This window comes from Danio rerio, chromosome 9 (genome assembly GCF_052040795.2).
Source record: "Danio rerio strain M-AB ecotype USA chromosome 9, GRCz13ab, whole genome shotgun sequence".
Classification (NCBI taxonomy): domain Eukaryota; kingdom Metazoa; phylum Chordata; class Actinopteri; order Cypriniformes; family Danionidae; genus Danio; species Danio rerio.
This window is the reverse complement of record NC_141029.1, coordinates 43403030-43429720: the sequence shown is the minus strand read 5'-3', so window position 1 is coordinate 43429720 and position 26691 is coordinate 43403030. Positions and strand designations below refer to the sequence as shown.

At 34.8% G+C, this 26691-nt stretch overlaps 1 protein-coding gene and 1 long non-coding RNA gene across 6 annotated transcripts in view; one reads left to right on the top strand and one right to left on the bottom strand.

Annotated features, from left to right (window-relative positions):
* spegb (striated muscle enriched protein kinase b) overlaps positions 1–26691 on the bottom strand; it is a 164317-nt gene that overhangs the window by 113034 nt on the left and 24592 nt on the right. The gene's annotated exons all lie outside the window — the stretch shown is intronic.
* On the top strand, positions 22093–26550 carry LOC147835380 (uncharacterized). Its single transcript, XR_015499798.1, has 3 exons — positions 22093–23362; positions 25447–25943; positions 26329–26550. It is a non-coding gene; the product is annotated as an uncharacterized LOC147835380 (long non-coding RNA).

Below are 26691 nucleotides of genomic sequence, written 5' to 3'. Positions count from 1 at the left end.
GCAAACACTGACTAGTGATCCGCTTGATGACTCGACTGGTTTTCATGGCTTTAAAACGCTCCAGTATCCGTGTATCTGTGTTTGCAATCGGTGAAAAGCGACGAACTGATGACCTTCATGGCCAATCACAGTCATTTCTGTTGAGTACTAATTTTCCTGATAAAAAGGTATGTAATGATGCAATGTAATGATGTCTCACGCTTTATTCTGTGTAAGAAGACACATCATTTCAAACACTAGACAGAAGCAATGGAGTGACTTGAGGCAAAATGTCATTCATTTATTCATTCATTTTCTTTTCAGATTAGTCCCTTTATTAATCAGGGGTAGCCACAGCGGAATAAACCATTAACTTATCCAACATGTTTTACGCACCAGATGCCCTTCCAGCTGCAACCCATCACTGGGAAACACCCATACATACTCATCCACACTATGGCCAATTTCGTTTATTTAATTCAACTATAGCACATTACTTTGGACTTGCTCCAGATGAACATACTGTACATGCTGGAAATTCACAGCTTATAACAAAGCTGGTTTTATAGATAAAAGCAAACACCAATCCCATGTGATTTATTGTTCAGCCCAATTTTATGCACAGCAATCTGCTGATTATTCAGCTTATGTTGTGTTCGTGTGTGCTTTAAAAGGACACAGGCATATCTAATATCTCATAGTAACAAATTAGCTACCTCTACTTTCTGAAAATATGAAATAGAGGTCAGTAATTACGTCGAGATAACACCAACCCAGGCTCAATCTAAAAAAAAAAAAATGTACCTCCATATACATTTCCGGAGACTTTCAAATATGTCCCAGGAGGTTTTTTTTTTTTTTTTTTTTTTTTGCAGTTTTTCGCGAATCCACGAGAGGCCACTGTGTACGCTTTTTGAGATCTCAAATTTCTCTCGCAAATGCAATTCGCACCTGCTGTTGTCTCTAAAATCCACTAGAGGATGCTGTTGACTGACTGTTTGACTGACTGACCGATTGACTGACACACCCTTCCCCTTTCCTAAACCCAACAAATTCGTTTTTTGAAAATGACAAATTGACCCGAGGGCCTACTCACACTAGCCTATCCGAACCATGCCCGGGCACATTTACCGGTTTGTTTGACAAGTGTGAGTGCTCTAAATCGGGCCCAGACATGGATCAGTTGGCCTGTCCTTGCCCGGTTGGAAGAGGTGTGCCAAAGTGCGCCTGAGCCCAAAACTGAAAACAAGACGTCACTTTTAATGGACTGTTTCATATGGATCTATTAATCATTCTTACTTTTCAATGAACGCAAACTGTCAAAGTTTATTAAAGATGTAAACCCCTCGTTGCACATCAGCTGCACCTTCAGCAAACCTTCTAATACCTGCAGAAGAGCTGTAATCAGGCCATAAAAGTTAGGCCCAATAGGGCATGAACCCGACAGAATTCAGCCCGAGCCTTAAAAGTACATTTGGATTGACAGCGTTTTAAAAGCCCGAACAGCCAGACATTATTCAAATGTGCACATGCACACAGCTCTTTTGCCTTTTTTCAAGAATGAGTCGTTTATACGCGTTTCAGCATAATTTATTCATAACAAACATAGGCTATAGACCACTTGTAAGTTGGAACAAAGAAAGAAAATAAGTCCTCTGTAACATTTCAACATCTCAGCAATCTGAATAGACCTAAGTACAAAAACTTCACCTTTAAATTGGCCAACACACCAAAAAAATAAGACTTTCCTAACAAATTAAATTAAAATAAATTCTAAATTATGACTGGTACATGGCAATAACGAAATTAGCATAAAATCTTTGTGGGATTTTTTTCGCCACTTCTCTTCCCAATCTGGCATTAAGGCGATGGTGAAGCTGAACAATACATAGAATATACTGTAAATAGATAGAAATTAAACCTGAACCAGTCGGGTCCCATCTGCTTCAGGCAAAGATCTTCAGCTCTAACCTACAGCACAAGGAATTTCATAATAAGAGCGTCAAAAGTGGCTGATCTGTTCTGCTAAATATTTGACTGTGTGTCACTGCATCCCAAATGACTCTTAAACTGAAAAGTTGCATCATCGATGATGTAAGCGTGCTTACGGCGGTAGAGGAGGCGGGACAAGCGAGCTTTGGCACGGTTTAAGGCAACCACGTCTAGTGAGAGTATGCCCTGAGTTATTGTAGTAATGTTAAAGAGAAGCAGCAATTTCAAACTTTAATCAAAACTGACTGAAACTACCTGTGCTTAAACAATTTTATCACACACCTTCAAGCCAATCAGAATCAAGAATATGAACAGATCATGGAATAAAGATTCTTATGTCAACTCAAACTTGGTTAAACCAATAATAAAAGCAATTCACAAAGCAGAAGCTTGTTTGATGTTTTGATTGCTTCTCGTTTATAACTTGCTTTAGATAAAAGAATCTGATAAATGATTAAAGTTGTCAGAAGACAAAGGCATGACTCCTCTTAAGAGGATAAACTCTCGTATAAACAGCGTACAACCTTGCATAAACAGCATAACATTGAATCAAAGAGAGGCAGAAATGCAGTTAGATTGCATCTCGTTCCAGTTTGTTTTTCAGGATGACTCATGTTAGTGCTTTCAAAGAACAGCCACTTTGACTAACAGACAGGCTGTCTTGCACACTCTTCACTCATAGCCGCAGTTGCCCAGCGGGCAGTGAAATAATGGCTTCCTATCTTAATGTGAATGACGCCCTGTGCCGAGTCAATGTGAGAGTTATGTCAAAGTGATTAAAGCAAGCAGTGAGTCGTCACTAGAGTCGGTCCTTCCAGTAAAGGACCAAGTTCCCACATCCACTGAAATCTCACCATGGTTAGATCAGCGGGGACTCCTATTCCCCTCTCCCCGGGGAACCATCTAATGAAATGCGCAGCAATTCCAGAGGCCCTACAAGCACTGTGTAATAAGCAAAATGACTCTATTTTAACAAGATTAAGTCATATAAATCACAGCGCCTGGGCAGTGCATGTATGTGTGCCTCCATTAGAAATCACACAGCAGAAGAGTTCAGTCATAATACATTCAGGATTATCAAATAAAGTCAATACTCATTTTTGGTTTGTGAAACACAATGAAATGCTTAGCATCTAAAAAGGGATGTTATGCCTCAGTTTAAATGAGTATGAGTGGATTAAACTTTGTGTGTATACTAAAAAGAAAATAATATTGGGGTTGGGACAACATTAAAGTGTAAATGATGACTTGTATTTTCCCTAACCCAGACCTGTCCCAAGCATGTCTAATAAAGGTTGGAACCAGACTCCATCATGTCCTCAATGATTATGTAGAAAGCAGCATATAGTTTATTCATTACACACACTCAATCTGCAGATAAAAAGGCTCCTGCTACTCTGAACGGACATTCACTCAGAACCTGCTAGGCTGCAGGAAGAGTCTGAATGTAACTGTGTAAAGCCATTAGAGACAACCATGACTTAAAATTGTATTTTTGGTTTTATTTGACCCCTAATTCAGGAGCATAGATTGCAATTGATATTTACATGATCCCTCTAAATTGTGGCAATTCAAAGCTATACCATTCAGGAAAACAACATCTCAATTCGAATTTAAAATCTGAGTAAAATTTGTAAACGTTGAACTAGAAATATACATAATATTGTATTAATATTTTAATGATTAAACTACCATGATATCAAGACCAAACAGACTTTATTGAAAAATGTCAAAAGTGCTGTAAGCTAGGGCTGCAGATGAATCAAAATTAAACTGAGATCCACTTCTGAAATAATTTTCATGCACATCCTGTCAGGGAACCACAGCTCTGTGATCTCTTGTAAATCTCCTCTGAAGGTCAGAGGGCGCTCTCAATCAAAAACTGACAATACACTGAGAAATGTAATCAGCTGTCAGATTATCTTTGATTTCAGGATTACGCAGATTAAATCGTCTATGGTTTTGTGTGTAAATGATGCTCCATCTGACTACTGCCAGTGTTACAAACTTAATTCAGTTAATCATGCAGCCCTACTGTAAGCGATTTAGTCCATTTTGCTATTTTGCATTTACATTACATGGTTCAAGCAACCCAGTTCCAATTTTCTTTTCTCTTTCATGTGGCGCAAATTGGATGCTACCCATGAACGCATAGGCAGGGAAAAAGCACATGGGTTGTGAAATTCTCAGATTGTTTTCATGCCTCATATCAAATCTGCTACATGCATTTGCATCTGCCATGTAAGTGGAAAGACTGGATATTCCCATGCGTGTGGTTCAAATCTTTAAAAAAAAAATTTTTGGAAAGTGATGACATCTCAAATAGGTCACATGACTCTTTTCAATAGTAGAATGGATACTCAACTCTGTGGAGTCATGCTTAACCCCTTGAAAGATGTTTTTTTAGTACTTTTTTTGTCTAAACCTGAACTTTTCTTATACAATCTATAAATCATCACAAATACAGCAGGAATAATCTTAAAAACGTCACAATTTTTCTCAGAAAACATATTTCTTAAGGTGCTGTTGATGTAAAATTTGTTGTTGATAGTAAACAAAGAAATCCATTCATGCAAAGAAAACCAATGAAATTAGTTTACAAAAGAAGTTGTGTAAAAAAAAAGTAATGACAGTAGGGGTGAAACGATCCGTTTTATCTGTGATCCGTATGGTTTACAACCACAGTTCAGAATGCACATGACCCGTGGATTAATATTCTTTTTTTAACTTGTAATTTAATCCAACATTTATAACAATTGCAACGAGATTGCCTCTCGCTTCATTCACATCACATGCATGAAAGCATTTTGGCTTCCCTGTAAAATATAATGATGACGGAAAAAGTTTTGCTGGGATCTAAATGCTTTCTTGGGTTATTAATTAAAGGTGTTTTCTGTCACTGTCTGTTTAGCCTGCATTAAGGCATTCAGTGTAAGGTTGCACAATTAAACATTAAAAGATCGGGATCTCATATCAAACCCGCGTAACAAGAATGATAATGATTTGCATTTTTATTAATCCTTTGAAGCGCTGCATTCAGATCTGTGTTTAATCGAAAGAGGGATTCAGTTTTCACACTTTTTCAGTTTGTTACAAACAATTAAATAACACAGAAGTACAGGGAGAAAAGTTTATAGTTTAGATATGAACACGAATGACTATGGTAAAGATTAAAATCACTACTTCATGAAACTTGAGGCTCATGAATGTTGTAGTAATTACAGTGTTTAACCAATGGGTGGTGACAAACAACCATCAAATTTATGTCACTGAATAGGTTTTCAAAAATGACACACCTATAACAAAACATGAAGTTTTATGTGTGAATAGTTGAATCAATAATTGAAGATAAATATGATATGATGTAAGATGTTAGATTTCCATGTTTAGCATTATCATCAACAGTAGCAAAGATCATTTTTTGTATTAAATTTTTTTTTTTTTAGCTGGTTCTTTCCTGATTTTTATTTTTATTAAAATTACAGTTTCTAAGTTCTGTTTGTTGAAACCAATTAATTTTGCAGTATTATTTTTGTATAAATGAAAATCGAATGACATTTGTCTCCTCCCTTTTTTGCTGATTCGAAAAAGGGTCCGATCTGTGACTCAAAAACAGTAGTGTGATCCAAACCGTGAGATTTGTAATTTTCTGATTTTTGTTTTGTTTTATTTTTATGTTTGTATTGTTTGGGTTTTTAGCAAAATCTGCCTTTAGTATTTCTACCTTTAGAAACATTTTTCCAGGAAAAAACATGACATGTTTAATACTTATTTTCCCTGTAGGTAACATCACAAATTTATTTCACGTTTCAACCCTTGAACTGCATGTTATCAGTTTAGAAATACAATGCTACCATTTTGTGAATTACATCAATTCTCCAGTCTGAGATTTTCTGGAAAAATGGCAAATGGAAAATATCATGCTGACGTTTACACTGACAAATCTCTCATAGGAACAACATAACAGAGCAGTGTGAAGACAAAGACCCTGTTCTTCACTGCGGAATGGAAGCAAAGCACAGCAGATGGTTCTCTCTCAGCTTGCTTCTGCCTTGCAGACACTGCAGAAGAAATGATCGAAGCAAATCTGGCTTAATCATCCCTTACAGTAACCGAAGCTGGGAGGTTAATGGGCTGAGAGCAGAGGAAGTGGTGTGGTGATTGTCGATGGTTTTCCTTTACAACAAGCACCCACAGTCCATACACTTCTTGGATGATGATGATCAGACAGTTTCCTACCTACTACCAGCATGAAAAACGACATATCTGACTGTTAGCAGCTGCCTATATGGTGGTTAAATAAGAACATTTACTGACCATGAAACTGGCACCAAAGAAGTTCTGGATTTGTGCAGGTACACTGTAAAAATATCGGTAAATTAATTTTCAATATTTTGTGATTTATGTTTTGTTTTCCATTTATTTATGCTTTTCAAGTACATTATGGGACCTTGATCTTTCCTCCAACAACTTGTGATGTTAAAAAGATTTTTTAAAAAGTGACTTATTGACATTTTATTAGTTTGAAGTGATATTATTACCTGGGTTCGTGTCGTAAATTATGGTATAAAACCTGCTAATAAACTTCCAGAATATTTTCTGTTATTTTAGGGACTTCTCTATATTATTATTACTATATTGTTCTCTCTATATTATTTATTTTACAATATTTATTTCAATCTAATAAAATGTCAATAAAAGTCACTTTTTTAAACTGTTCTGTTGACTTTTGATGTGGAAAAATTGCAGAGACGAAGGTCCCACAAAAGAAATTCATAATTCAATATTAGGGATGTGACAAGATCTCGGGCTGCAAGATCTTGCGAGACTAAATCGCGACAAGATTTCTCGTCGAGGTGAAAAGTTGTCTTGTGAGTTGTGATGTTATGTTGGAGCATGATGTTGAATTCAGCACTGAAGATGGGAGGCAAGATTGGATTACAGCTGCACATCAAGTGCTTTGCACACACCTGACAGGCTGCCTCAGAGTTGCACATCACTCGTTTTTGGGGCAGTTGAGTGTGATGTAACCAATTTTTTCTTCACAGGGGTTCAAGGGTTGCCGAAGAGGCTGCTACAACTGCAGCCACGCACATTAACCACGGCTTATAACACATGGTGGAATAGCACTTTAGATATACTTAAAGCCATAATTGTCATTAAGACTAATCGAATTAAGACATGTGTGGTATTCTTATTACAGTCACATTATTGAAGTGCAGTACAGACTTGTAAACAACATATAGTTATCAAACTATTACCATTGTTTAGGACTTTTAGCTGCATTTTCGACAAGATAAGCTTTACACACTCAGCTGTCTGACACTTCTCTGCACCTTTCGAGTCAGTAAAGAACCACAGACACACATCTCCTCCGAGTGCGCGCACACACCAAAAGTGAACTCCTGGAGACACATACACTCATCGCCATCATTATCATCATCACCGAACACACGTTTATGCTGTCCGGAACAAAAAAGGAAGCTGTTGCTGAATGAAAGTAAAAATTAAAACTAAAAATGACATGATTACATACATTTAAAAAAAAATTTCAATTTGTGGGAAGGAGTTTGATTCTCATGTGAAATTGTACAGGGAAGAAGCCAGTCAGTAAAGTTTATATTTTGCTAATATTTAAAATTATATATAAGCACTATTTTCCATTCATATATGAATATATATTTTGTAGTGTTTGAAATGTCCTTTACTGTATAGAATTAATTAAAATAGAAGTAAAATAACATATATTGCAAGTTGATTTTATAAAAGCATCTAAATAGTTCTGCAATTTGTGATTATTTTTTCAGTTGAATAAAATATTTGTCATTCATGTATTTCATCATTGATGATTTCTTAAAAATATTGTAAAAAATCTTGTCTTGTTTTGTGGAGTAAGCGTCTTTGTCACGATCACCAGCGATCGTAACTGTTTAGATCACTGAATCTCACACCCAAGCGCTTATGGACTACAAATCCACCATTCATGGACTACATTTTCATACATGCACTCCGCTCACACACACATGCTTCTTAATTCTGTATGATTACACACACACCACCGGAAGATTGTCAAAGACTGATTACACACATTACTTAAGCAGCACATAGACCCACTCCAGTGCCGAGTCTTGTAATCTGTTAGTGACACTACAGCGCGTTTTCCTTGTCTTGTTTTCTCGTGTTTTGACCGTCGCCTAGTTTATCTAGTTATCCCTGCCTGCTGTCTGCCTTTTGACCTCTCGCCTGATACTTTGACAACGATTCTGGACTTCCTTCACATATATGTTTGCACCCGTGTTGACCATTGCTTGCCTGACCATTCTAGTAAACCTGCATGTGGATCCGAACTCAGTTGTCTCTGTCACTCCCCATGTTACAGTCTCGTCACACCCCCATAAAATATGGAACCTGTTAACTAACAGATATTTTTATAATGTACCTCATGAAACTGATATCAGACAGACTTTTGAGAAAGAATAAAGACTTAATGAGCTGCAATAAAATAAACAAAGCTTTGCAGATAAGGAAGCAAATATATAACTACTCCAAGATAAACTACTCAACTGTCACAATCAAACACACAGAATGATTAAAGTTTATAGTTATTAAAAAATATGCTGCTGTCATAAATCTCAATTAATGAATTCAGGCAAGTCTGCATTTTCCTGTTTTTGAAAATATTTTTTATATGTATTTTTATTAAAAACAGCAAGAAAAAATCTCACATATCTACTTGCATTTTAAATATTACATAATCATCATTTAATAAAAAGTAATATTGCTATTAATATTACATTATCATTATTTAATAAACCTAAAAATATATACAATTTAATGAACAAAAATAAACACTAAATATATTTAGTAAATTATATAATCACAAATTAATTCATAATTAATTAAATTATTATTGTTTTATTTTATATTACTAAAGTAAAAGCACACCATTTACACTTCAGCAAAACTGCAAGTAAACATTTTTTTTCTCTTTGGTTGATTTACAAACCATGCTCATTACAATCTTGGGAAATGGATCTTCAATACATTTTTTATTTAGATGGCTTAAATAAGACACTAAAATCCCTGTTACTGCTCATGTATAAAGATCACAATTAAATTTCCAGCACAACAAATAACACATTTATAAATACAAAGTCCCTGCAATGTGAAAAGCTAAACCACATCACATTCCTAGATGGCATTCTCAGACATTGTTAAAATTACTTAAAGATTTAGCAGCCAACTGGTGAGTAACAAATGTTCACACTCATCACTGCTGAATTTGACTTACATTAGGGCTAAATTTAAAGTAATAGTTCTTCAAATATATAAAATTTTGTTATGATTTACTATATTTTGTTTTTGCCTCAAACCAGTTTTTATTTGTTCTTTTGAACACAAAAAAAAGATATTTTGAAGAATGTTGGTAACCATTGATTTATTTGTTTAGTATGTCAGTGGTTACACGTTTACAACATTTTTCAAAATATATTTTTGTGTGTGTTTAGCAGAACAAGAAAACTCAAACTCATCTCAAACAAGTCAAAGATGAGTAAATAATGACATAATTTTCATTTTTTGCGTGAACTATCCCTTTAAGCAGATATGATTTTGTTCTGAATACTCTCCATTAGGCCATTTACCCAGATTTCAGGTAAATATAATTTAAATCAGGTATCTTAGATGATTAAAATGTCCACTGAGATGTTGTTAGAGGAAAGAACTGCTGCGACAGATGTTTTCATCTCTTTATAATTTAATTTAAATTACTCATGTCCCTTCAGCATCAGTAATCAGCAGATGTTCTCATCTGACATCTTCAAATGTTGCAGATCCTAATAAAGTTACCAGCCAGACAGCAAATCTATTCTATTTACTGCCCGTATCTAATTTTCAACCACATGTGCTGTTCGGCATGGGTTAATTTTGGACTATAAACGCTGATACAGACTGACGTGATATTCCTAATATAAAAAATCAGCAAATAAATGATCCAAGAAATCATAAAGTAAACAAACATTACAATCAAATGTATTCTATATAAACAAGAAACCAACCAACTATATAACCATAAATATTCACTGAAAAATGGTGTAGAAACAACTATAACTTTTAATTTATTTTATTTTAAGGTACACAATTCTCGCTATTATTAAACCATTAACTATGACTCTTGCCTTAAACGTCTAATCTGCTGCTTATTAATTGTTATTAAGGTAGCTAGTTGTGATTACTAGATAGGATTAGAAATGCAGAATGCAGAACATATACTTCATATGTAATAAACAGCCAATATTTTAAGGTATAAAAACACTGGTTAATAGTGAGAATCAGTACCTAAACAATAGTGTTACCAATTTTCTAGTACACTTCACAGTTAACTATAAAGAAATATACAGTAAACAAAAGTTACATTAATCATAGGCAGCATTTTTCTTGTAAAATAAATTCATTAATATTTGAAAAATCTCTTTTACCACATAAAACAATGAATGAATAAATAAATAAACATTTAACAGGATGGAAAACAAGCTTGACTTTAAAATCCAACTAGAACTGAATTTGATAAACGTCAACATGGGAAGTTTTGTGCTGATTATAATGTTTTATACTGAACTCACTGCAAAACAATAATAATAACTAGAATTGTACATTTCCTAAAGGAAATGTGAATGGGGTTTGCGTGGCAAATCGATGGGGTACAAAATGGTACTAAACTGGGCAAAAAATAGCAAGAAATGCGAAGAAATGGTTAAATCCTTGTGTTTATGTGGTTGCTAGGGTATTGTAAATGGTTCCTATGCTGTGGCAACGCAATTTTAATAGGTGAAGACAATCGAGATTTGATCAGTCTGCATCAAAAGAACCCAAACCCTGTCTTTCTATGATATTCTTGGGCTGAAATATGACTTATGTTGTTTTATGGTTGTTAGGGGGCTTAAAGTGGTTGCTAGGGGGTGTTTACAAATTTGTTATGTCACTACATAATACCGACTTGATAGGCCGAGTAAAATGAGCCCACTCTCAAGCTTCTACGACTTACTAATCTCCATATCAATGTCAGCCTTTTTGTGTCTATGTTAAGTCAATGGGGATTTTTGGATGTCAGCCATTTTGTGGCAATGTCAGCCATTTTGTGCCAATGTTATGTCTATGGAACCATTTTGGGTTGCGTTTTTGCCTCAAAAGGGAGCACTTTACCACTGTCCACTACATGATGATCATGTTGTTAGAATGATGTTAGCATGATGCTAATTGTGTTATCATCACGCTAGCAACATGGTAATCGAGTTGTTAGCATGATGCTAACATGATTACCATGTAGCTAGCATGATGCTAATCGTGTTAGCAACATGCTAATTGAGTTACTAGCATCCTGCTAACATGATTAGCATGTAGCTAGCATGATGCTAATCGTGTTAGCATCATGCTAACAACATGCTAATCGAGTTGCTAGCATCATGCTAACATGATTAGCATGTAGCTAGCATGATGCTAATCATGTTAGCATCATGCAAATCGAGTTGCTAGCATCATGCTAGCAACAGTGCTAGGGTGCCCCGAGTGTTTGCTAGGTGGTTGCTAAGTTGTTGCTAGGTGGTTACTAGGGTATTCTAAGTGGTTGCTAAGGCGTTGCTAGGCGGTTGCTAGGGTGTCCTGAGTAGTCGCTAGGCCCTTACTAAGGCGTTACTAGGCGGTTGCTAGGCGGTTGCTAGGGTAATTTGGGTGATTGCTAGGCAGTTGCTAGGGTACCCTGGGTGGTTACTAGGCAAGCCTCACATACATGCCTGATAAAATACTTATACTTAGTAAGCATTTCTAGCAAGTTACAGTACTTGGCTAGTCAATATTAGCATGTAGCTAGTCACTGCTAGCATGTGTAGCGTATAGGAAGTTCCGTTTGCTAGCATGAGTCAAACGAGCCAATCCCCAAGTGTCTACGATGTTCTGATGCTGAGATATAGCTGTTGATGAATGGTTCCTAGGGTACTCTGTTTTGTTGCTATGGGCGAGGTTACAGAGTGAACTTGAATGTGGTTGGCTGTCTAAGTGAAATGAACCAACCCCCATGTCTCTATGACACTGCTATGCAAAGATATGCATGTAGGCCAGTTATAATGGCAGTCTATGGGACCAGTTTGGGGGCGTGGCTTGTGAGCTTCATTATCATATTGAGATGCTGATTGGTTGTCTGAGTCAGATGAGGCATCCCCCAAGCCAATAGGACACTGCTAAGCAAAGATATGCATGTAGGGCAGTTATAATGGCAGTCTATGGAATCAACTTGGGGGCGTGGCTTGTGAGGTTCATTATCATATTGAGATGCTTATTGGTTGTCTGAGTCAGATGAGCCAACCCTTAAGTCTATAGGACACTGTTATGCAAAGTTATGCATGTAGACCAGTTAAAATGGCAGTGAATGGAACACTTATGAAGGGTATTTAAATGGATTTGGGGGCGTGGCTTAAGAGCTTCATTATCATAATGAAAAGCTGATTGGTTGTCTGAGTCTAATGAGTCGACCCCCAAGTCTGTATGACACTGCAAAGCAAAGATATGCATCTAGCCCTATTATAGTAGAAGTCTATAGGACTCATTTGTGGGCGTGGCTTGTGAGCTTCATTATCATATAGTGATGCTGATTGGTTGCCTGAGTTAAATGAGCCCACCCCCATTTCTCTATGACACTCCTATGTAATGTTATTGATGTGTGACATTTATAATGGAAGTCAATGGGATTTGCAATGGGACGTCCCACCCCATGTTAAGTCAATGGGGCAGTTATTAAGGGTCTTTAAATGGTTTTGGGGGCGTGGCTTGTGAGCTTCAAAATCATATTGAGATGCTGATTGGTTGCCTCAGTCAAATAAGCCAACCCCTAAGTCTATGACACTGCTATGTAATGTGATTGACATGTGAGTCAAGAAATGAATGGGAGTCAATGGGCAATGTAAAGTCAATGGGGACCCCTTTGGGACGTCCTAGCACCCCAGGGGTACAACTTATACCCCCTTTTGGAGTATGTTCTCATACAGGCTGTAACCCCCAACAGATGTTGCGAATCCCATATTTCTACGAATTTCACACTTGGCGCTATAACGCTTCAAAGGTCGTCCCATTTCGCGGGGGCGTTAGTGCTCTTCTAGAAAAATGAATGGGAGTCAATGGGGCCCATGTAAGTCAATGGGAAAACTTTGGGACGTCCTAGAGCCCCAGGGGTGCAACTTATACCCCCTTGCGGGGTATGTTCTCACTTAGGCTGCAACCCTCTACAGATGTTGTGAATCCCATATTTCTAGGAAATTCATACTCGGCGCTGTGATTCGTCAAAGTTCGGCTCAATGTTAAGTCTATGGGATTTTTGGGGGGGTTTTTTGGCCCCTGCGGGGCCAAAAAACCCCCCACCCCTTATAAAAGTCATAGCACACCATTCCCGATAAGACCGCACGATTTGACCCTACTTTCAAGGGTCTGGGACGAAAGCTGCGGGACTAGTTACGCGCCGAAAAATGGGACGGAAGAAGGAAGAAGAAGAAAAAAATAATAATAAGCAAAAGAGCATAGTAAGAATGGACTTTGCCTATGGCAAACCCCATTAATTATTGATATGATCTTAACATCATAATTTCAATATTAAATTTGATTCCCACTTTTAGAGTGTTTAAAAAAAACTTTAAATCTAGTTTAAATCTGCTTCAACCTTAATTCTATTCCATATTCAAATGTAAGAGCAGTTGTCAAGCAGCCATGATGCGAGACTGACACTGCGAGCTGACGCCCTCCAAAACAAATTTTCTGCTTCCTCTCCTCTCTGTCTGTGTCCTTTCTGACTCAAGCCAACTTCACTTGCTCATTTTATCTGTAAGTCTCATCTTCTCCTGTTTTCGTATCCACACATCCACACATGTTGAATAGAACAGTATACACTAGTGTGAAGATGCCCAAACTAGGGCCCGTGGGCCAAAGTTGGCCCTTGTTAACCTATGATTTGGCCTGCTGTCCAATCTGAAAAGAGAGGAACAACGATGGGGATTGTTTAGAGATTGTCATTTCAAATTTAATGTCACCTTTTGTTTATTTTATTGTTGAGATACAAAAAAAGTGAACTGAAATTGAACGTTTTAATTTAAATCCTGTTAATTACCCAGATTGAGTATAAAATGTACATACTGTCACCCGACGGATGGAGGACTTTGGTGAGCAAATCAAGGCAAATGTAGATTCTGCTTTACAAGTATATTCAGTGAACTTATAAATGTGATTGTTTATGTTTTAATTGCTGTAAGTTATACTTAAAAAAGTTTATACTGCATTAGTTAATACTAATACTAATACTTTTGAAGACATCTTGGAGGGTTGGGTTTTTAAGATGCTTGCATGAGTTGAGTAGAAATCAGTTTATTACAAGATCACAAAGCTGTCTAAATAACTACATTTTGCAGTGAGTTTGCGGTTGAGATTTGCTACACATAAACAATATCTTTCTGACGTCCACATACATCTATATGGTCATAAAACAAAATTTTTTAGAAGCAATTCAAATGCTTCAGGAACAGGATATACTTTCAGGTCTTCTGCCTGCATGGCTTCCCAGTTCATCTATTGCAAATGCCTTACTCTACCCTTAATTTTAGCTTTTATTCCTAGCCAGAGAGACTTATTTTCTGTGGTTATTGAACCTGGAACGTTCATTTAAAGCTCCTTTGCACTAGCTGACCGTCCTAGCCATCGATCATCCAATAGGAGCAGTCCAATCTCTGACATACAGTCACATAATGGAAAAGTGCTAATAAAATTACTTGGACAAATTTTAGCCTCTGTTTCCTCTCTCTGTCTTCCTGAGCGCACAGACATTATTCTTCTTCTGTCCATTAAAGGAGACATTTGTTTTGGCTCAAGTCACATTACTCCTTTACCAGAAATGATCCAGTGCATCTGACCTTTTTTGCTACTTCTCGATAGGATACAGTAGAAAAACCAAACAAGAAATGATGCCTGTCAGAGCACAGCACTGTAAGAAATTACAGTACTTTAAATCTTATGAGATACATGTATACATAAAATAAATAAGTGATCAACTTACTCCTGAACCTTCATATAACAGCTTTTAATATATTTTAAAAAACACAACTCACTTAAGCACATTTTAAAAGGTGTTCAGTTTTGAAAAAAAAAAGGTAAATGAACTGTGCACCAACAGCTTTGTACATTTGTACATTGTAATAAATGATTCGTTTAAATCAAATTAAATGCATATTTAGGCCACTTAATATAATGCAGGACCAAAATTTTGCTAATTAAATTAAAATATTTATTTTATTTGTTTTATTCACTTTTCATTTGATTTGAAATTTGTTTTAAAGTTAAAAGTTTTGGCTGCACGGTGGCTCAGTGGTTAGCACTTTCGCCTCACAGCAAGCAGGTCACTGATTCAAGTCCAGGCTGGGCCATTTGGATTTCTGTTTGGAGTTGGCATGTTCTATCCGTGTTGGTGTGGGTTTCCGTAGAGTGCATGGGTGTTTCCCAGAACTCGGTTGCAGCTGGAAGGGCATGCGCTGCGCAAACATATGCTGTAATAGTTGGTGGTTCATTCCGCTGTGGTGACCCCTGATAAATAAGGGAGTAAGCTGATGGAAAATTAATGAATGAATAAGTTATTAGTTTTGTTATTTTATTTTCCAATTTTTTTTATTTTATAAAAAAATGTGCAGCATTTTGGCACTTGTTCATTTCTAATTTGCCTCAACTTATTTTTGTAAAAAAAAATCTAAATAAATGAAAATAATAATAGCAAGAAATCAGTATTTTGAGTCATATCGAATCATGAGTTGTGTGAATTTTTACGTCCCTACCTTCCACTGAAACATGACTGTTCAAAATAACAGGGCAAAAGTCCCTTAAACAATGTATCCGTATATTTGGCAAATTAAAAGAGTATTGAAAAAAAAATTGATTCTTGAAGAGATCAAACGTTTAAAAATAAAAATCATCATTAGCTATGTTTCCATCCAAAGATGGAAATTCATTTTCAGCGCAAAACCGGAATTTCGTATTAAAGACGTGCAAATAAAGCAGCGTTTCCATCCAACAAGTCAAAGAGAACAAAATCATCACTTCCCGATTAACTGATGCCAAATATCAAAAGTAAAAATGGAATTTGCTACGGTAGGAGAACCTGCATCAATCTTTTCTTTATTTAATAGATGACTTGTGCCTCAGAAGACAAAGCTGACATGTTTGAAGGTGTGAGACATGAAGCACAGACGCTCTTGACAGGTTCTGAAAGTAATTAAAATTAACAGTTAATAACACTAATACTAAGATGTTAGGGCATTTTAGAATGACCAAAACAACATTTCAGATGTTTTACAATGTGCTCAGCCTGCTGGTTTGTCCATTCACACACATTTTTATCATCACATGATCTCTTATAACAAAATCACATGACCTTTTTTTAATGCGCATACTGCAATTTATTTGGCAAAAGTGTTTCCATCGTAGTTTATGCACATTTTTTTTATTGAATAAAACGTATATCCTACTCAGTAATGCGCATGTTTTTATTCGCAATTTCAAATTTTATGCACATCTTGACATCAACCATTTTTATGTGCATATCTAAAATGCTACTGTTGAATGTAATACATGCCCATACACACTGCCAGGTGAACACCAATGCACAGTTGATGCCATCATTTCTGTTGCGCACTCTCATGGATGCGCCATGCATAAATGAGGCTTTATACTCTTTATCTGCCATTTCATTCAAATGACCTGGAACGATTGGGGTTTTGTTGCACTACAAGCCAAGAAACAGGATGCCAATTTCCTAAGCCCAATTGTGCCTGAAGTTTTGTAACCTTTTTAACTCCGAGTAAAGCTTTTACAAATGCTAGCCGATTTGGAAAGAGGTAAATACAAAACACCCCGCAGTGTATGACGCACTAAGCCAGCAACAAAAAGCCATTGAACAACAATGCAGTCACACTGCAGATGCACTCAACGCACCAAGCACAGAGTCAGGCTCTTAAGAGCATTATGGGAAGTGTCTGTGGTTGCTGATAATAGCCTTTTGCTCCCTTAGGAGTCCTTTTGGATTCACAAAGCGCTTTAACAAAGAGAGAAGAACAACAGAAATCCTCGACGGTGTTTATCAGGTGGCAAATGCTACACAATCACATCAAAAACAGACAGAGATCACTGATCAGATGCCACCAGGCCATCAACATGATACTAAAGATTTACAATGATAATCAAAACTATGTGAAAATATCAGAAATCTGACCTTGGGAAATGCGAAAGTTCCATCACACATAAAAGTTTGTAATGAAGTCACTGATTTAGCATGTGCTTATCAAAATCCCACATGACCGTGATAGCTTGTTTAAGGTGTTCATGTCTGTACTGAACTTTAATAATGCAACTAAATCGGCATAACTCGATTTCTGTTTATTTTGACTTCAGTCTGTAATCAAAAATCAATGTTTTCATGGGAGACTCCTAATCAGAGGATTGTCTAAATCAATGGTTCCCAAACTTTTCAGCTTGCGACCCCTAAAATAACAATGTCAGTGACTCGCGACCCCCATTTTTAAGGTGGTCATACTGTAAATATACAAACGCTGCACACACAGCTATAGGCATATATAAACATGAGCATATTGACAACATATTGACAATTTCTGGAGGACTTCCATTTGCAATGCTTCGACCATGTCGGTCGAAACGTTGTGATTTTGTGATATTGACATTAAAAAATTTTTTGAGAGCTAAAGTGGCAGTGTGCCGATTTACTTTGAATCTTTTGCAACTAATGTTTGTTTTTTGATCGTGCACCTGCCTTCAAGATTTTCTAGATGTGCGCACATTTCTGTTTTTTGCATATTGACAACACAGACATGCAGCAGTCTATTAACCATATAATGTTTTTTATAGTCATTTATTAATTTAATTACATTTAAATATAAAATTAAAAGGTGATGGCTGATTTTTCTTTGTATGTTGTTATTATTTCTTTAACACAAATATTAACTATCTTCTGTGGGTTATGAATAAAATATAGTAATTCAAATAGTTTAATAAAATGTATTTAAGTTTTAGAAATCACCAATCAACCCCTTGTCATTGTCCTGCGACCCCCACTTTGAGAACCACTGGTCTAAATCATATTAAAATTGGATTTTTGGTGTCCATGTAAACATACTCTCTGTTCGATGGACCCTTAAATATATAAAAACTACATCACCATGCTTGAAGAAAGAGAATGGATAATCAGCACTGTTTTATTATTATATAACATTATTAGATAGTCCATTGTCTGAATGAATTAGCATAACTGGTATATTAAAAAAAAACAATAAAAAAATGTAAACAAATGTAAAACAATATTTTTTTTCTAAAACTAAAATAACATGTTGAATTACTTATTTTTCTATATTAACTGTAAAAAAAAAAAATCCTGATCCTAAGGAAACATAACTATTTTATATTTTGTCAATACAAGTTCAGTCATATGAAAACGTATGGCTTTAAAAAGGAGGCGTGGCACCAAACCCGACCCCTAAACCCAATCGTCATTGAGGGATGAGCAAATCGTAAATCGTGATTGAGATCATACAAATTTAAACGAATTAGCCACCAAATAAAAAAAGGTACGAATTGCAGAGAGATAGCGTTGAGGTTCCACACAATTCCTTCATGCTGTCCCAACACAAATCAATTAAGTCAACTTAATTGTTTTTACAAATTTAAGTGGATTGAACATAAAACAATTAAGTTATTAAGAATTGTGTTGATTCAGCTCATTGTAAATAAGTAGATTGCTATTGTTATGTTTTTGATTTTTGGTTTGTTGTTTCAACTTTCGAAACACATCTGTGTTTGTTTGTTTGTTTTGTTGTTTTTTCTCTAGTTCTTACGGTAATTCATGATACTATATTGTGTAATGGTTCTATTGAATGTGACCAATAAAGTAATCGCGAACCATCAGTGAAAGAGTCAATCATCCTTTAACCAGGACGCTACAGTTCACCAATTGCAATCTAGACACCACTAATATGTTAATTCTGACAGCTACCAAATAAAAGCTAAATCTGCACAAATCATCAACATTAAGTAATTAAACAACAGCTTCTGTTTGAGAAACAGCAATTTCTGTAATGAAATCAGTATTAAAACTTGTATTGTTTACATATCCTACATGTACATTTCTCAAACGAAAGATGACATTGCCATGAAAGGCAGCATTCAGAGTTATGAAGTAAACTAAATAAACAGAAATAAAAAAAGAAAATATTAAAGTCTCCAGTCTCTCCTATGTGAACAACAGAGGTGTGGGATCCCTCAGGCATTGAGTCACCTCTGGAGCAGGCGGTATTGTATTGTCTATCTTTGACTGGCCAGGTGATTATGACTAGCAGTGATGTTGGTGTTTGCAGTCTTTGATTATGACAGTCTTAAATTAGGAATCATCTCCAGCACATGACTTTACTGGCAGCCTGCATGTGAGACTCACTCTGTGTCAGTCTCCCTCCAACACATGTTTGTTCCTTCGGTTTATACAGACTCAACATAGACGACGCAATGATTTTTATACTGCAGAAATGATATATTCCATCTTCTTACCCTAAACTCTACGCTTAAACCCAAACCCTCACAGAAAATGTGATTTTTTAAAAGCCTTTTGGGTTATGAGATTATAGGAAATGTCCTCATAAACCATGTTAGCATTTTAATACCCAGGAAAACCTGTCCACACACATATACATTTTATACTTTATTTGATATTGAGTTTTATACTGTCTTTGTGTGTGTGTGTGTGTGTGTGTGTGTGTGTGTGTGTGTGTGTGTGTGTGATATATGTTACAATACGACTACAAATTCACTGAATGATCGAATAGCACTGTTTGGAAAGAATTCCTACATTTTGTTATGGATTAGGGATGATAAGGAACTGCATCTACATGAAATATAATTAACAACAAGCATATATCAATACAATACAACAAAGCTACATATAAAATAAGCAATGCTTTGTGGTTTTCTGGAGAGCCTAACAGTATTCAAGCATATACATTTAATAATCAAATGTAAAACAACACAGTATAATCTTTTTTGTATATATAAATACAAATGATCTTTTCTAAAAGTTCCATAATATTTTGTGCATGAATACTTTAAACTTCCTTGAAACTGAGAAATCTGATATATGTCCATTTATGAACATATAAAATTATAGCTATATATTAATACCATATCGTCAGCTTAGAATTATAAGGTTCTATCTGAAATTTTAGTCAAAATTGAGTTATTGATATATTCTTATAAAATGACAGTTTATTTACATTATGGGGTGTTTTTATAAGTTGTTTACATTTTAAGACTTTTATGTTTAAAAAACAAATGTTGCACACATACTGTTTGCTATGGAATGCAAAAACATTGAAGCTCATGATCTCAAAATCATTCAGAACGCAGATAGAACCTTATAATTCCAAGGTGACGATATTTGAAATTAATAACTACAATGGTTAAAAATATATTTGAAATCTGCATTTTTGCAATATTTTGAAATATATATTTCATATGACATTTTATATATGGAAAAACCACACATAAACTTGTGTGTCATGTATGTAATTTGCATATATTGCCATATATCAGACATACTACTGCTTAAACTCTCAGAAATAAAGGTATAAATGCTGTCACTGGTGCAGTTTTATGTACTAAAATGTACCTTTAAGAAGCAATATTGACCCTTTAGGTTAAGGCTGCACAATATATCGTTTCAGCATTGATCCTGTAATTTGTGTGTATGCATTATAGTCACATTGCAGGATCTGCAATGTTGAGTTGGGAATGGGATTATAGTTGAACTTCACAACAATTAGGAATACATGAGATTTGTGGAGTCATTGCAAAATTGTTTTGATTGGTTGACTCACTTTAAAGCATTCAGGCCAAAAAAAAAAAACATATATTTTTAATGTTAATGAAGAATAATTTCACTGAATCATAAATTAAATTAAGTCTATACAGTTTTATTTTACATTTCATTATACAATTTCTCTACTTGAATACTGTTTGACTTTCCAGAAAACCATAAAGCACTGTTCATTTTACTCTTATCTGTGCTCTATTGTAATTATTTTTGCTTCTGATTATTTTTTTGTACCGTATTCACACCTTTATAAATTCATCCCAATTAATCTTAATGAATGAATTCTTTCTTTCTTTCCAATGTATACACACACACACACACACACACACATATTATACACACATACATATTCATTGCAGAAAAACAAAATATTGCAATGTCCGATTTTTGCAATAACCTGCAGTCCTACTTTAGGTACTAATATTTACTTTTAAGGTGCCTTTACAGATCCTTTAGGTACTAATATATTCCTTTTAAATAGGGCTAGGTAAAATCGGTATCAATATTTATTGACCGAACACTATTGTAAATATCAATAAGAAAAAAGATTCGGTATGTAGTTTCGGTATGAAGCACTACAATTTTATTAAAATGTGGCTACTGAGTGAGCACTTTGAAAACAGTGCCAATAAGCTTAGAGTGTCAGTTTGTCATTTCCAAAGTAGGTGCGCGACTTTGCACGACGTGCAAATGTTGTGCAAGCGGCGTGCACAGAAACTGCGCATTTTCCAGTCGCACCAAGTTGAAAACATCTTAACTTTTTCGAATGACGCATGCACACCACAATTCATCTAAGTAGAACTAACCAATCTGCTTCACACTTTGTATAGAATATACACATTTCAGTAATAACAGTAGACTTATTACCCGAGACAAAGACAGCACACCCAAACACTGCAGTGCTTTTTACTTTTCTACATAAATTTGCATTGGAGCTGCAGCTCCATTTGTCATCCTCTGAGGAAACGATTGATCAGATGGTCACCTATGAGAGACGCCAGGGTAGCACGAGCGCAAAGCCCGTTGTAATGGTCAAGCAATCCACGTGCGCGCTTGTCACTTCAGGTCAGAATAACAACACATGAAAATGAGTGCGGTGGCTAGCAGCAGTGAGGACATTGTAAATAAAAAAAAGCATATAAGGATGCTGCCAGAGTTGCTTTTTGGTTTCTTTTCTTGTGCAACATAGTCATCCAACTTCACTATTTGTAATGTTGCAAGGCGTATGTGAATAATGATGGTTGGTTCCTTTACTTGAAAACTCAGATTTGAAAATCATCATTTGTGTTGTTGACAGAGTTTGAGGTTTACTGTATCATTATTATTCACACCTTAATATTTGCTTTGATTGTTCAGTATTTCCGCATTTTTATCTATCATGTTTAAGAGTCACTTTAACACATACGTTTATTTTATCATAAACAGATGAGATATTTTGTTTAAATATTTGTGTCTGACTATTTGGTAAATTAAAATAAATTTGTTAAATAAAAAAAATCCTAATATTCCTAAATGTATTGTTAAACAATATTAAATAATGATATTGAACGATACGAAACATGATATGGTTATTTATTTTTTTTTTTTTGCAATTTCGCCCAGCTCTACCTTTATATACAAAAGTTTTCCTTTGTGAAAGGCTACCAGCTCAGTAACAGCTTGCCTTTATTTCTAACACAGATCTTAAAAACAAATGCAAATTTTAAATCTTTAGATTTTAAGGTTTGACTCCACAAACCACATGTTTTAAAATGTATCAACTATAATCCTGAGACAGCACTGCACATCCTGCGAGATTTGAATAGTTCGGATGCAAACATATATACTGAAACTATGCATTGTGAATAGCTGGACACGAGTCCCCATGAGTAAGTGTGCATTCAGGTTTAAGTCCCCACCAGGACATGAATACATGAACATACACACACACACACACACACACACACACACACACACACACTGCATGGGTGTTTTTCTAGACTCTGAAGGACAGCAACAACTGCAGCAGTGTTAGGGGAAGTCCCTGTCGCTCTGTGGCCATCACACCGCAGGCACGATCAAACTGAGATAAAGGCAGCCGGTTTGTGGGATTGAAGCCACCACAGTGATGATAAATCGAACCATCATAGCCGATACGTGAAACAGACAGATACCTGTCCGATGTGTTCATATCATGGCAGCATTCGTACATGCCTTACACACCGCACGTCCTCAAGCTTCATCAATCTGTGCTGCAGGCTAAAGCGGTCATGAATAAAAGATGAGGTGAATGGACCCTGTGTCTCACTATCTACTCAATCAACATGTGTTCACTGCCACCGCAGGAGGAAATACAGTAAACAAGACAGTCGGTTTTGAAATCAGAGTTTTATATGCATTCAAAATACTTCAACTGAATTGGAAAAATATGAAATAGTATAAAGGGACAGTTTGCTTTTTAATAAAATAGCATAAACATTTTGAAATATGACAAATACAGTTTTTTAATCATAAATGGCATTTTTTTGCATTTATATCGTATTGTAATTTAATATTACATTATGTAATTTTATGTTTCTAGTAAATATAATATAAACCTTCATTAAAAAATAAATCATCATTACATACTGAAATTTTACAAAAGCTCTTAATAAATAATCAAAAATGATAGTTCAGAGTCCATAAATTATTTAATGTTAACAAAAGTTTTTTAGACCTCAAAAGCTTCATATTTTTGACAAGCAAAACCCCACAATTATTACAATATTTATTTTTTACCTAGAATTTATTCCTGAGATTGCAAAGCTGGATTTTCAACAGTCTTTAGTGTCAGAAATTGTAATAGTAAGCTGATTTGCTGCTCAAGAAACATCTATTATTAAAGTTGAAACCGTTGTGTTAATTAATATGTTTGTGGAAATACATATTTTGCTGATTTATTCTTTAATAGAAAGCTTAAATTAACAGCATTTTTAAGAAAATTTAATTTTAGAAATGTATTTACTGTCACTGTTAATCAATTAAATGCATCCTTGCCTATAAACCAAAAATAATGTTAGGAGTTTGTAAATTATTTAATATTTAGACAAGCATGTTATACCTCAAACCCTAAAAATGTTTTATCTAAATTAATAACAATGATTAAAATAATCGTTTTTTTCTCTAGTCATTTATTTCTGTGATGGCAAAGCGGGATTTTCAACCATCTTTATAGTATGCTACAGTACATTCACACAATATAAAAATCTTCATATTATACTGATTTGATTTGATCTGTTATCAAAGTTAAAACCGTTGTGTTAATTAATGTTTGTGGAAATACATATTTTGCTGATTTATTATTTAATAGAAGCTTAAATGAACAGCATTTATTTAATATATAATTACATCATTATTGATTACAGACAGCATTACCACCTCCACGTTTCTTATAATAATTTTGCAAGAGCATATGGAAGTAAATTCGGTGTGTTTAATTACTTTTCTGTCAAAAACGATAAAGCCACACATAAATCCTTTTTAAGCCATTTCCTTCCATGGCAACTTTCATTACAGCAAACCAGGATCTCAGTGTTACCACAAAAACACAAAATGGTGACAGCAATGTAAATTTACCTGCAATGTTCCTTTATTTTCTTTCTTTTACAGATTTTACAAACATTACACATAACATCAATATTTTACTTGAAGGAATTTAAATTATTTGTATTTTTTTGCCCAAAATACCCTTTAAAGTATATTATTGATATGTTATGTGCAATATTTGTACTGTAGGTCATTTTAATCTTTGTTCATGTTTCATTTTTAACAAATGTATATAGCAGTTAGGGACAAAAACCCAACTTGACTGAGGCTAGTAGACCGAAGGTTAATATAGATGCCATAGGTAATTTCCTAATTTATTTAATAATATATATATATATATATATATATATATATATATATATATATATATATATATATATATATATATATATATATATATATATATATATATATATATATATATATATATATACACACAATATATTATATTAATTAATTTTGTACCGCATGTCTTTGGACTGTGGGGGAAACCTGAGCACCCGGAAGAAACCCATGCGAGGGATGGGAGAACATGCAAAACTCCACATAGAAATGCCAACTGAGCCAAGGCTCAGCATATTTTATACATTTTTTATTGAACTTATTACAGTAAAAACAAAAACAATCTCATGTATAACACAATGGAGACACACTAGTTTTTGCCTTGATTTGCTCAGCGATGTCTTCTGCATAGTCAATCTGTCAAGTGACATTAATTACATTTTTAAAAATCAGATACATTTACAATATTTCATTCAAGCATGCTTTTTTTGATAGCTCAGCAATAAAACAAATAAACAGAGGGGCCCTACTTTGGGCATCTCTGATCTAGAGCCACACATATTAATTTAATAAACTCTTAATAAATCACTAATGTCCACGATTTTAGATAAAATGTTTTTGTTTTTTTACTAATGACAATATGTAAAGCTTTTCATTTCTAGATGAGCTATCCATTTAAACCTTAGTTTGAATATTGGTCATCCAAACAATCGGGTTACTAATAATAGAAGCACTACTATTTATGTGCAAAAGGGAATATTAAACCAGATGTACTCAAATGCATTCAGCTCAGTAACTGATTAAATTAGCATGCGTTTCATGGCTCCCCAGTTAATCAATGGTTCTGGGGGTAAATGTTGTATTTGCCCCAGTCTCATGAGTGTGACATCATGGGACAGCAGTTGGTGTAAATCAATTTGATTTTAAAGCTATGCTAATTAGCAGCGTTTAACTGGAAACAGGGGGAGTGTTATGAGTGGAATCTGACTGGTGGGAATACAAATAAAAAAATGGAAAACCAACAATCTTTTCAGAATAAACTGCTCTTCAGAAAATAAAGCACCAACTCAGACTTTTAAGATGGTGAGATATTTGAAGTTGTGGTAAATGCACTCTAGTGACCATGTGCAAATTCTATATTAATTCACAGAGCTGCTGCAATGCTTGTAAATTGCAGCCCACAGTTATTTTTATTTTTATTTATTTATTTATTTGACATGGACATCACAATTACACTGGACAACCAAATGCATTTGTTTAAGTGTTTTAGCAAACTTGCTAATTTTCAACACCTGTCCACAGGAGGCTTAATATTGACAAAATAGAAATTTAATAAAACATACACAACATTACAATTCTTTACATAAAACTTTCTGCAGGCAAAAGCAAAGGCGACATGATCCAACCAACTAACAGTAGACTATTTGTGCAAACACTGCTGTTTTGTTTTTAACCACTTTTTAAGAGCACTACTAAGAATATTTAGATTACTTCCTACTTTTAAGCTAACCGGTAACTCATTCCACAGTTTGGCCCCCTTTACAGAGAAGACAGATTGACCAAACGAGGTTAGTGAAATATATTTGTTGACTTTTTTTCTTCTTTTTTTCAATTTGAATTAAAAAGCTTTGAGGTTATGCATGCTATTTGTTGCTCAATGATACAGCCTGAAAAGGCAAAATAACAACTACTAGGCTGAACAAAATATATCGTTTAAGCATTTTCAAAAGTCATCATTAAATATCACAGGATCAGATTATTTATTAAAGATTAAAAAAGTATAAAATATATTACTAATTATTATTATTATTTTTTAATTGTTAATACAATGATTGTTCAATTTCTGTACATGAATACTGTTAAACTCTCCAAAAAACAAAACATTTATTTCACATTTTTTTTTGCTCTGTTGTATGTATATATGCTTGTAA